Consider the following 9880-nt stretch of genomic DNA (forward strand, 5'->3'; position numbering starts at 1 on the left):
ATTAATTACATTGTCGATTATGTCCTTTTTGAAGTATAATATTCCTTAAGGTATTATATTAAAAATTAACACATGGCAGGGGAATGAGGGAGGAGAATGACGATGATGTCTATTTTTCCATCCACCAAAATTGTGGCCAACTGGCACAAGAAGCCAAACAGGCATGCCACCCTGCACTGGCCCAGAAGGAAGTAATAACATTCATTCCCAACAGTCCTTAAGTGCCACAATGGATTTTGAGAATTACACCGTTTTCTCTGTAGGTTTACCTTTCTGACCGTGTGTGTGGCAAGAGCAAGGAGGAGTAAGGTGAAGGATGGGTGGGGGCATATGAATTTGTGGGCATAAATATGTGTTCACAGCCATCTGATGGAGCACAATGTTTCATTCATTTCTCATATAGTCAGTACTCCCACTCTCTTCTTCTGGTGAAATTTGAATGTGAGCCCCTGCAGTACCCAGCGCCTACTTCAGAGGAGGGGAATGAAGCTCTCCTAAAGGATTTCCCAGGGTAGTGTGACATAGCAGTCTGCATGAAAGCAGAATGATTTAGGAGCAATACATCTTTTCTTTCTGCTTTGGAAACGGAAAGGTCTTTTTTTTCTGTTATGTTAAATTTTATTAACAATATAAAAAGTATTAGAAATGTTTTGGATTTGATTATGATTTTGGTCCAGAAAAATGTGTAATCCCAAATGAAGAATATATTTTAAAAAGCCAACTCCTTTCCAAAACTGTAGTAATCAGATGTTAGTATATGAATAGCTTTTGGCTTGGCTAGGAAACTTGTCCCTGCACCCCATATTTTTTGAGTTAAGCTATATATACTAGGAGAAGTTTGTTCCCAATCAGGGTCGTTGCAAGAAATAGCCAGAACCTACCTTAAAACTGGTCATTTGGGGGGTGATCTTAAAGGGAGACATTAACACAGGCGTGAACAGATGTATTAAAAATCATCAGGGAGGGGGGCATGCTCAGAGTCCTTCTGATGGACAAGGCAAGGGGACAAAATTGCTACCAGAGTGAAGAAAGCCCCTTCCAAGAGCTGGGATCTTAAGTTAAGGCACATGGTCAGCCCCAATCAGTGTGCAAGACGGAAGTGGAAATTAATGCTCAAACTTCACTCTCTTTTGCCCCTCCTCTTCTTCCCAATACAATATTGGGGACTGGGATATGGCTCAGTAGTGGAGAGCAATCTCTGTAAAACCCTGGGTTCACTCTCTGCCACCACACACACACGCACGCACGCACGCACGCACGCACGCACGCTACTCCCAGCCGTCAACTCACAAAATTTCTAGCTGTAAGGAAGCCCAGTGGATGCTAAGTTTATCTCAGTCTTCTGGTATCCCGTAACATGGCAGAAAGGGTGAAAGGGCGCAAGAAGAGACTCAGCACAGTTCTAGAAATATCCATCAATATCAACCCAATGACACTAAAGGAATTCATAATAGGCATAAATGGGAATCCAAAGAGAATTTTTCCTGGAAATTAAATCGCTACGTTGCAGAAAACTGCTTCGATCAAGTGAAAGTTACTTATAATTACTTATAAGTGCAGAAAATCTGCATTCTTATAGTGTCTTCCTCATAGTCTAGCAGCCTCACTCTGAAGGAGTTACTTCTGATCCCTAATACTCAATGGTTTGTATCAGGACAATATAAAGCAGCAAGAAACACAATCAAGCAAGTGAGTACAGATGTCAAGTGTGTGTGTGTGTGAACTTCGGTCATTATAATAACCAAAACAAAGCAGGGAAGGAAAAATAATTAAAAAGAAGAATGGTGGGATCAGAGGGACAGTTCAGCAGTCAGGGGCATATGCTCTACATGTGCCACGACCCAGGTTTACCCCCCTTATTATGTGCCCCCTTAGTGCTGTTGGAGGGACCTTTTGCTAAAAAGACTAGTCAACATTTCTTTCACTCACATTCATATAAATAAAAACAGTCTTTGGGGGAAACATGTGGAAATAGAATTATATCTAACAACAATAAAATTACTGTCACTGTCACTGTCATCCCGTTGCTCATTGATTGTTTCAAGCGGGCACCAGTAACGTCTCTCACTGCGAGACTTATTTGTTACTGTTTTTGGCATATCCAATATGCCATGGGTAGCTTGCCAGGCTCTGCTATGCGAGTGGGATACTCTTGGTAGCTTGCAGGGCTCTCCGAGAGAGGCGGGGGAATTGAACACGGGCCGGCCGTGTGAAAGGCGAACACCTTACCACTGTATAGGGACAAGGAATTTAGGGTACTAAGAAATTCTCTCTCCTGTTGAATCACCATTGGAGAGAAATGAGACAATTCCCCATACCACTATTAACAGAGTACTACACTGGTATGGTTTAAAACAGTTTGAGAATTGTTTTACTAAAAAAGAAAGAAGCTGAAAATAGGATGGTTTTCAAAGAGGAGACCCCTTAAATGATGCTTATGTAGGTTTTTAACTGTGTCCAGGTTAAGTCTAGTGTGTGAAGGTGGAAGAGAGGAAGGAGTCAGCTAAGATCATTGGATGAGAAATACTTGTTTTAGGGGTCGCTTGGTGGTGACAATAAGTAGACACAGTAGTAAGAAAAATGCAGGGTTGTTTTCAAAATGTGCTTCACAGAGGTGGGGCTGCAGGTAGTAAGGAAGTGGCCCTCCACAGGCTTCTGCCCCTGGCATCCGATACAGTGACCTCAGAACTTGAGCTTGAACACAAGTGAGTGGACTCCCCACATCACTGGCCCAGATACTGAAGGCACCTGGCAGCTGTCTCCCCATCACAAATCCCTGAAAACCTCACAATGGTTTGGCCCCTGTTCTCACATTTGGGTTCTGGACAGAACTTTTATGTGTTCTCTCTGTTTGTCAGTTGCCTGTCTGAGGTCCTAGCTGTGGCCCCATCAGCCAGTGCCACAGAGGGGAACAGGAGCAGGCCTCCTCTGTACATGGGGTCCATCCTAGAGATGGACTCCACAGCAATGTTGCCATAATGTTTGAAGTTAGGAGACCAGATCCTAGTCTTGACAGTTTTTCATGGCAGCTGATGGTTTGTGTAGCTCTCTGGAGATTTTTGCTATTGTTTTTCTTTGTGTAATCACAAAATAAATTAGTCAGCGGGCAGCAGCCATGGCGTAGTTTCTCTTGCCAACATTGCCAGTGGCCATGAGCTGCTTCCCCACCCTGGCCTGCAGCCGCTGCCAACAGACACATGAAGGAGAAAACAGGGCCACCCAACTGGTTGGTGATCAGTTGCCATTTGTTCCATTCTCCCCACGTGCCCGTACCAGTCTCACTAAGCACCCCATTCCAGTCTCACACTGCCTCTCATTCTCATCTCCTATCCCCCATGCTAGTCTTTTCATGTTCTGACACACAGCCTTGGTCTAGGACCCAACCTCCAAGCATTGGGGGTAGCAACTACACCTAGGTGGGGTAGCACAATCAATATATGAAAGCCCTTCCTTCTGAGATAAGATAAAGATGTCCTGCAGCCAGAAGATCCATTCAAGGGCAAAATACCATCTACAGGTGTGTTTCTCCTTTCCTTAGTCCAACAGTCATTTAAACATTCATCTTAATTCTACTTCTTAATAATAGTAGTCATTTTGTGTGGACACAGTAAGAGATACATTAAGCTTGTAGGGTGGCTCTCCTGGGAACATCTTGCTTTAGATCCCAGACTACAGTGCTCAGGCCAGATTAGACTTTTCTAACCTAGAAGGGTCCTAATCCACTTATTATTCTTTGGATTGTGACAGAATTTGTCCATGACCCTGCTCTTAATTTATAGTTAAGTATTATGGCTCTTGGCCTAGCCCGTTTTATGCTCACAGCTTGCCCTGGGTCCATCAGGTCCCTCTTTGAACCTTGCTTTTGGGGTGCTAAAAACTAAGGGCAACTGAGGCCTAAGTAAAGAAAATAGATGCCCAGGAGTGAATATAGTCAGAGTCAATTAACTCCCAAGTTACAAAAGCATAGCATTAACTGTCTTCCTGTGTCTATACAAAAAGGACATTGCTCTGAAGTAAACTATGCAAAAGGACAGAGAAAGAGAAAAGCAATATTCATTTACAAATACGAAATCAGAGATTTCTGAGGAATTTGACTTTACAAATCACAGGTACTGCTTAGAGGAAATGGTGATAAACTGGTTGGGGAAAAGAGCACAGAGAAGAAGTTAAAGATAAACACAGAGGAAATGGAGTGCCTTGGGAGCACTGTGATGGGTGTAGCCCAATATACCCAAGCTTCCTGTGGCCAGGGAGAAATGACAAACCAATGTTATCCTACAGTTCTTCTGTTTCGGTGAAGATTGAAGTTGCTCTCTGAGGGAACACGAAGAAAACTCTTAGAACATCATAGAGCAATGGAAGAAAAATATAAATTTTGTGAAAAACTGAGCGATATTTCCAAAGAGAATGAAAGCTTAAAGGCATCTTTAAAGGCTGCCAATTTTGAGAGGGAGTCGATCTGTGAGAGCTTGAAGGTTATGAAGAGCTATAAAGAGCTAGAGACCTATGGAGAGCTCGAGAGGTTCCCCTGTACAAAGAAGGATGTGTTTCACTTTAGAGAGTGCCAATGGAAATGAAATTCATGTCTTCCAAATGAGACAAACTGGAAATAGTTAAAAATATGCTGTCCCTAGAAAATAAAGTTCAAGACCTCTAATGGCAGATAGCTGAAATCAAACACCCTGAAAATGTTTTGAAGGAAGGAAGGACAACCTCAGGTTGCACTCAAAGACGCGGTGGAGGGTAATTCACAACTTCAGGAGAACCAGAAACAGCTGTTACTAGAAGCTGAAAAGTAGAAGGATCAAGTGAGCAAATTTAATCAGCAGAAATTAAAATGGGAAAGCTCCACAGAAAGTGTAAAACAAGTTCTCACTGCTCTAGATAATCAGATCAAATCTCTGAGCATACGTTTGCTTTGGATGCAATATTGGGGTGCTTGGCTTGGAGATGCCCTGACAGATGAGGATCTACCGGAAACAGAGAGATAGGAAGTGATAACCAACCAAAAGGAACTTTGAGAAAAACTGACTCATGTCTCTAAGTTAAATATAACTTTTGAAATCCTTGAGCAATAAAGAACCCAACTGTATGCTCAGTTATCTTAAGTAGAATAAACAAATGAAAAACTTGCTGTGTACTGAAAATCTCCAGAAAGAACAAGCGTCTTTGTAGTCAAAAAACATACAACTAGAAGATGAAAAACAAAAGTGTCAATATAAGGTTCAAAGAATAACTGAGCTCTCTTATAAAGAAAGAAGAGCCTGGCAAGCTCCCCGTGGCATACTCGATATGCCAAACACAGTAATAATGATGGTCTCATGCCCCTGACCCTGAAAGAGCCCCCAATACACCATTGGGCTACAGTAGCACGCGACAGGGATGAATGGAGATATTACTGGTGTCCGCTTGAGCAAATTGATGAACAACAGGATGACAGTGATACAGTGACCAAGAAAGAAGACATAACTTCACAGAAAATTAATAGTAAAGCAAAATCACAGGGTATAGAAAGAGAAAAATACCTTCCCAAAGTGAGCCTAGAGATAAGCTATGAACATATAGATTTCGACATCTGTCAAAAGAGGGGTCAAAGGTATTGAAGGATTGTAAATATTTAATCATTCTTATCAAGAGAAAATCAATTTCCAGAAGAAAAAAGAACAAGATAATTATTTTGCAATTCAAACTACTGAAAGACACCTCAAGAGTTTGAGGAAAAAGCCCTTACCAGACAAAAGTTAATCAAGACAGAGTTAAAACTTGAATTTTTGCATAAAGATTCTTATGCACCTGAAGTTCAAAATACACATTCTGGTAGAGAGCACTCACCTCATGCTCCTCTAGTTTTGGGTCTTCCTGCACCTGAAATGAGAGGTATTTTCCATCTACCAACAAAGCTGATGGGAGCAAGAGGCTCAGGAGTCTTAGGAGGTCCTCCAGATCAATAGATATGCAATAAAAAAGGAGAATCAAGCCGTGATTGGATACCTGAGCTTCATTCATCATTTTGGGACATTGGGCCCTGTTCATTTCCACAGGAACAAAGATCATAGGATGATGAAACTTCCGCCAAGACAACCATATCCTACTCCAGCTTTTCCCCAAAGGTAAGGTAAGCTACATTCTTTCTTTTTTTAATTTTTATTATATCACCATGTGGAAAGATACACAGTTTTCAGGTTTATGTCTCAGTTATACAATATTCAAACACCATCCCCTCACCAGTGCCCATATTCCACCACCAGAATCCCCAGTATACCCCCCACCCCCACCCCCCACTGTATAACTGATGAATTTCACTTCATTTTCTCTTTACCTTGATTACATTCCATATTGCAAAACAAAACTCACTATTGTTGTTGGAGTTTCCCCCCAAGAAAGACAGCCTTACTAAGGAAGCATTTGATAATTGGTTTTCCATTAAAAGATTGTATGTTTTCAGTTTTTAGAAAAGGTCGCGCGGCCGCGCTAGTGGCCACGCGGTTCGGATGTGTTCCAGTCCCACAACCCAGAACCCTGTTAGTTGCTGCTCAGTGTTGCCAGGGCTCGATTTGGAGAAGGCGTCCCAGCTGTACCTTCTCCATCTGAATCCCTGGTGCTGTTGGCGCGGATTCCGGTCCAGAGCTTTTCTCCGGCCGCGTTGCTTAAGGTGAGCTACATTCTAACCCTGGTATCCTATCTGCATCAGCAGAACTCAGACATTTCAAGATGGCACATTTCAATGTGCTATTTTTGGATATAGGTGGACATACATCTTCACAAATGGAAACCAGGGGCTGACGAGATAGTACAGTGGGTAGGGTGGTTGCCTTTGCACACAGCTGACCCAGGTTCAATCCCTGGCATTCCATTTGGTCTCCCAAGCCTGTCAGGAGTGGTCCCTGAGTGCAAAACCAGGAGTAACCCTTGAGCACTTCCAGGTGTAGCCTCCAAACAAAACAAAACAAAAAAGAAATAGAATTCCATAGAAATGATAGCAGAGAGAATCTTCCTGATGCAAGTGTAACTGATTCAACTCTTTCTGCACAAAGGAAAGCAACTGGCTGTCTCCTACCATCTCTTTCTCTAACCTGAGATCCACTGTTGCCATGTCAGTGCATACAGGAGACACATTCGTGAAGAGAGTCCCTCTTTTCCTCTACCTCCTCCAGAAACCAATTGTGGATTTTTTCCCAGATTATTTCCCACTCAGGGCTTTCCCTGGCCTACCATTTCCAGCATCCCAGTGAACATGTCTATTCCCTGGGAGGTTTTCCTCATTACCTCCCTCCAAGGTTTGGGTTTCCCTTCATCATCAGAACCTGCAGGCAGAAGGAAATGTGCTGCTGCCCAGAAATGACACCCAGACACACAACAGGCAACTTGAGATACTTATAGTATCTTTTCAAGAGCAATTTTGACATTTTTCTCATTACTATTTTCAGCTACTGCTGGTATTACTTGATTATACTTTCCTCTAGTTGAAGGTTAAAAGTTTTAGAATTCCACCATAGTGTGTTTTAAAAAAATGATTTATATCTGAAAACCAAATTTTTGTCATAGGATTATTGTTAGGATAAAATTATGACAAGACACTGACTATAAAATCCCTTCATTTTAATTCACTTTAGAAAAATAATTGTCTGAATTCTGGATAATTTTAAGCTTTTAGCAAGGCAGATTTTCTTCCTCTGTGCAGGAGGCCCTATTGTTGACATTACGGGGCCGTCTAAACAGCTTTATTTCTCTGTCTTAGAGAAGGAGTGCTCAGCGTGTACACAAAGATGTTCCCCATGGAATTTTCAATTTCCTTCATTATATCAAATCAGCTTTATAATTTTATAGATAGAAAGACTGCTTTTGCTCATTAATTACAGACAGTTACCTCTAGAGAGAGGGCCTAGCTTGCCAAGGGTCTGCTGCTTTGGCTCCAGCTAGGGAAATAAGGAGATGAAGCAACAGGCATTGCACTGAAGGCTCTGGGTATTGTCTTCTGAAGGCTCTCCCTTTGGAACACAGCTGGTTCCAGAGGTCATGGAGAGTCACGAAAAGTGCAGTGGATAGGCATTTGGGGATGAGTGCTCTGGGACTAGCTAAGCAACAAAAGGGCGGTCTAGTTTGGGAGATGCTAACTAATCTTTCTCAGGTATAGAACAAGTAGAAAAATAACCCAAGTATGAAGCAGACCCCCCTGCCTGGTCCCCAATGCAGTGAAACAACTAGAAGAAAAAAGCAAAGAAACAAATAAAACAATTCCTGAAGGATATAAAAAAAAAAGGTAGGAAAAACTGAGAAACACAAAAATGATAAAAAAAAAACTTCTAAGTTAAAAAGTGCTAAATAAAATGAAAATGAAATATAAGTGAAACAAATACTTAAACTAAGCTAAAGAGAGGTAAAAGGAAAGGACACTGTTTTTGTTCAGTGTTGTCAAGATTATTTTTTCCTCATCAATATCCTAACAAGATGATATTGAACAGTAAACAAAGCTTTTCTAAAAGGTCATTTCACTGAATGTTAATTTTCAAAAATTTCCTGTTGCTATTAAACAAGGATTTCTCCTAGATGGGTTTGCTTTATATTAAGAGAAACTATTTCAAATACATGAGGAAATGATTGAGTGGGTAAAAAAGAAATATTAAATTGCTAATGCTTATAATTTTTGAATTATATTATATTTTTGAATTTTTTATATATGCATATATATATATTGTTTTTTGGGTCCCACCTAGCAATGCTCAGGAGTTACTCCTGGCTCTGTACTCAAGAATTATTCCTGGCGGTGCTGGAGGACCATATGGGATGCTGGGAGTTGAACCCCGGTCTGCCATGTGCAAGGCAAATGCTCTACCCACTGTGCTATTGCTCTAGCCCCTTGAATTATTGTTTTAATTATATTTTATTTTTGAGCTAGAATAATGGGTTAAGTATAAATCAGAAATAATATTCATTATAATCATGAAAATAAATTAACTCTAGATATTGGAAAATTATAAGACTGATCAATAGAATAGATAATCCATAAATAAATGATACTTTAAACTATCTATTTAAAGTGAAAGAAATTGAAGTTATATTTCTACTTCACCCTGTATCACTGTCATCCCGTTGTTCATTGATTTACTTGAGTGGGCACCAGTAACATCTCCATTTGTCCCAGCCCTGAGATTTTAGCAGCCTCTCCTTACTCGTCTTCCCCAATGATTGGAGGCTCTTTCAGCGTCAGGGGAACGAGACCTGTTATTGTTACTGATTTTGGCATATCGAATACGCCACAGAGAGCTTGCCAGGCTCTGCCGTGCATAGTTAATACAACATATAGTTTCTGACATTAAGTCATATTAGACTCAATTTTTGTATGTATATTCAAATATTTGAATTTTCCCACTATATGATATGTCTGTATTTTTGTGACGTTATATGAAAGTTTTGTGAAGTTATATAAAAGGTTTCTCTAATTCATTAGATTTGTTTCTTGTTTTTTATTTGTCATAATATGTGTATTATATATATACTATTATAAATTAGTAGTGTGCATTATATACTTTAACTAGTATACATTCTTGTGTATAATAAATACACTCTATTATGAACTACAAAAAAAACCAACAAAGCAATTCTTAGGATAAAAATGCTAATTCCTTGGAACCAAAAAGATAGTACCGCAATTAAAAAAAAAATTTAGATGTAGGACAGCTGTAAGGAAAGATGAAATGCAATTTACTGCAATGTGGATCCCTGGAAGATATCATGTTAAATGAAGTAAGCCAGTGGAAGATGGATAAACACAAGATGATGTCACATATATGTGGTATTTAGAATAACTGGATAAGGGAATCCAATGATTTTGGGTGAGGGTAGAATGGGGAGGATGCCTACATCACCCCTGTCCCTAAGG

The sequence above is a fragment of the Sorex araneus genome, chromosome 6 (assembly GCF_027595985.1).
Source record: "Sorex araneus isolate mSorAra2 chromosome 6, mSorAra2.pri, whole genome shotgun sequence".
NCBI classification, from domain to species: domain Eukaryota; kingdom Metazoa; phylum Chordata; class Mammalia; order Eulipotyphla; family Soricidae; genus Sorex; species Sorex araneus.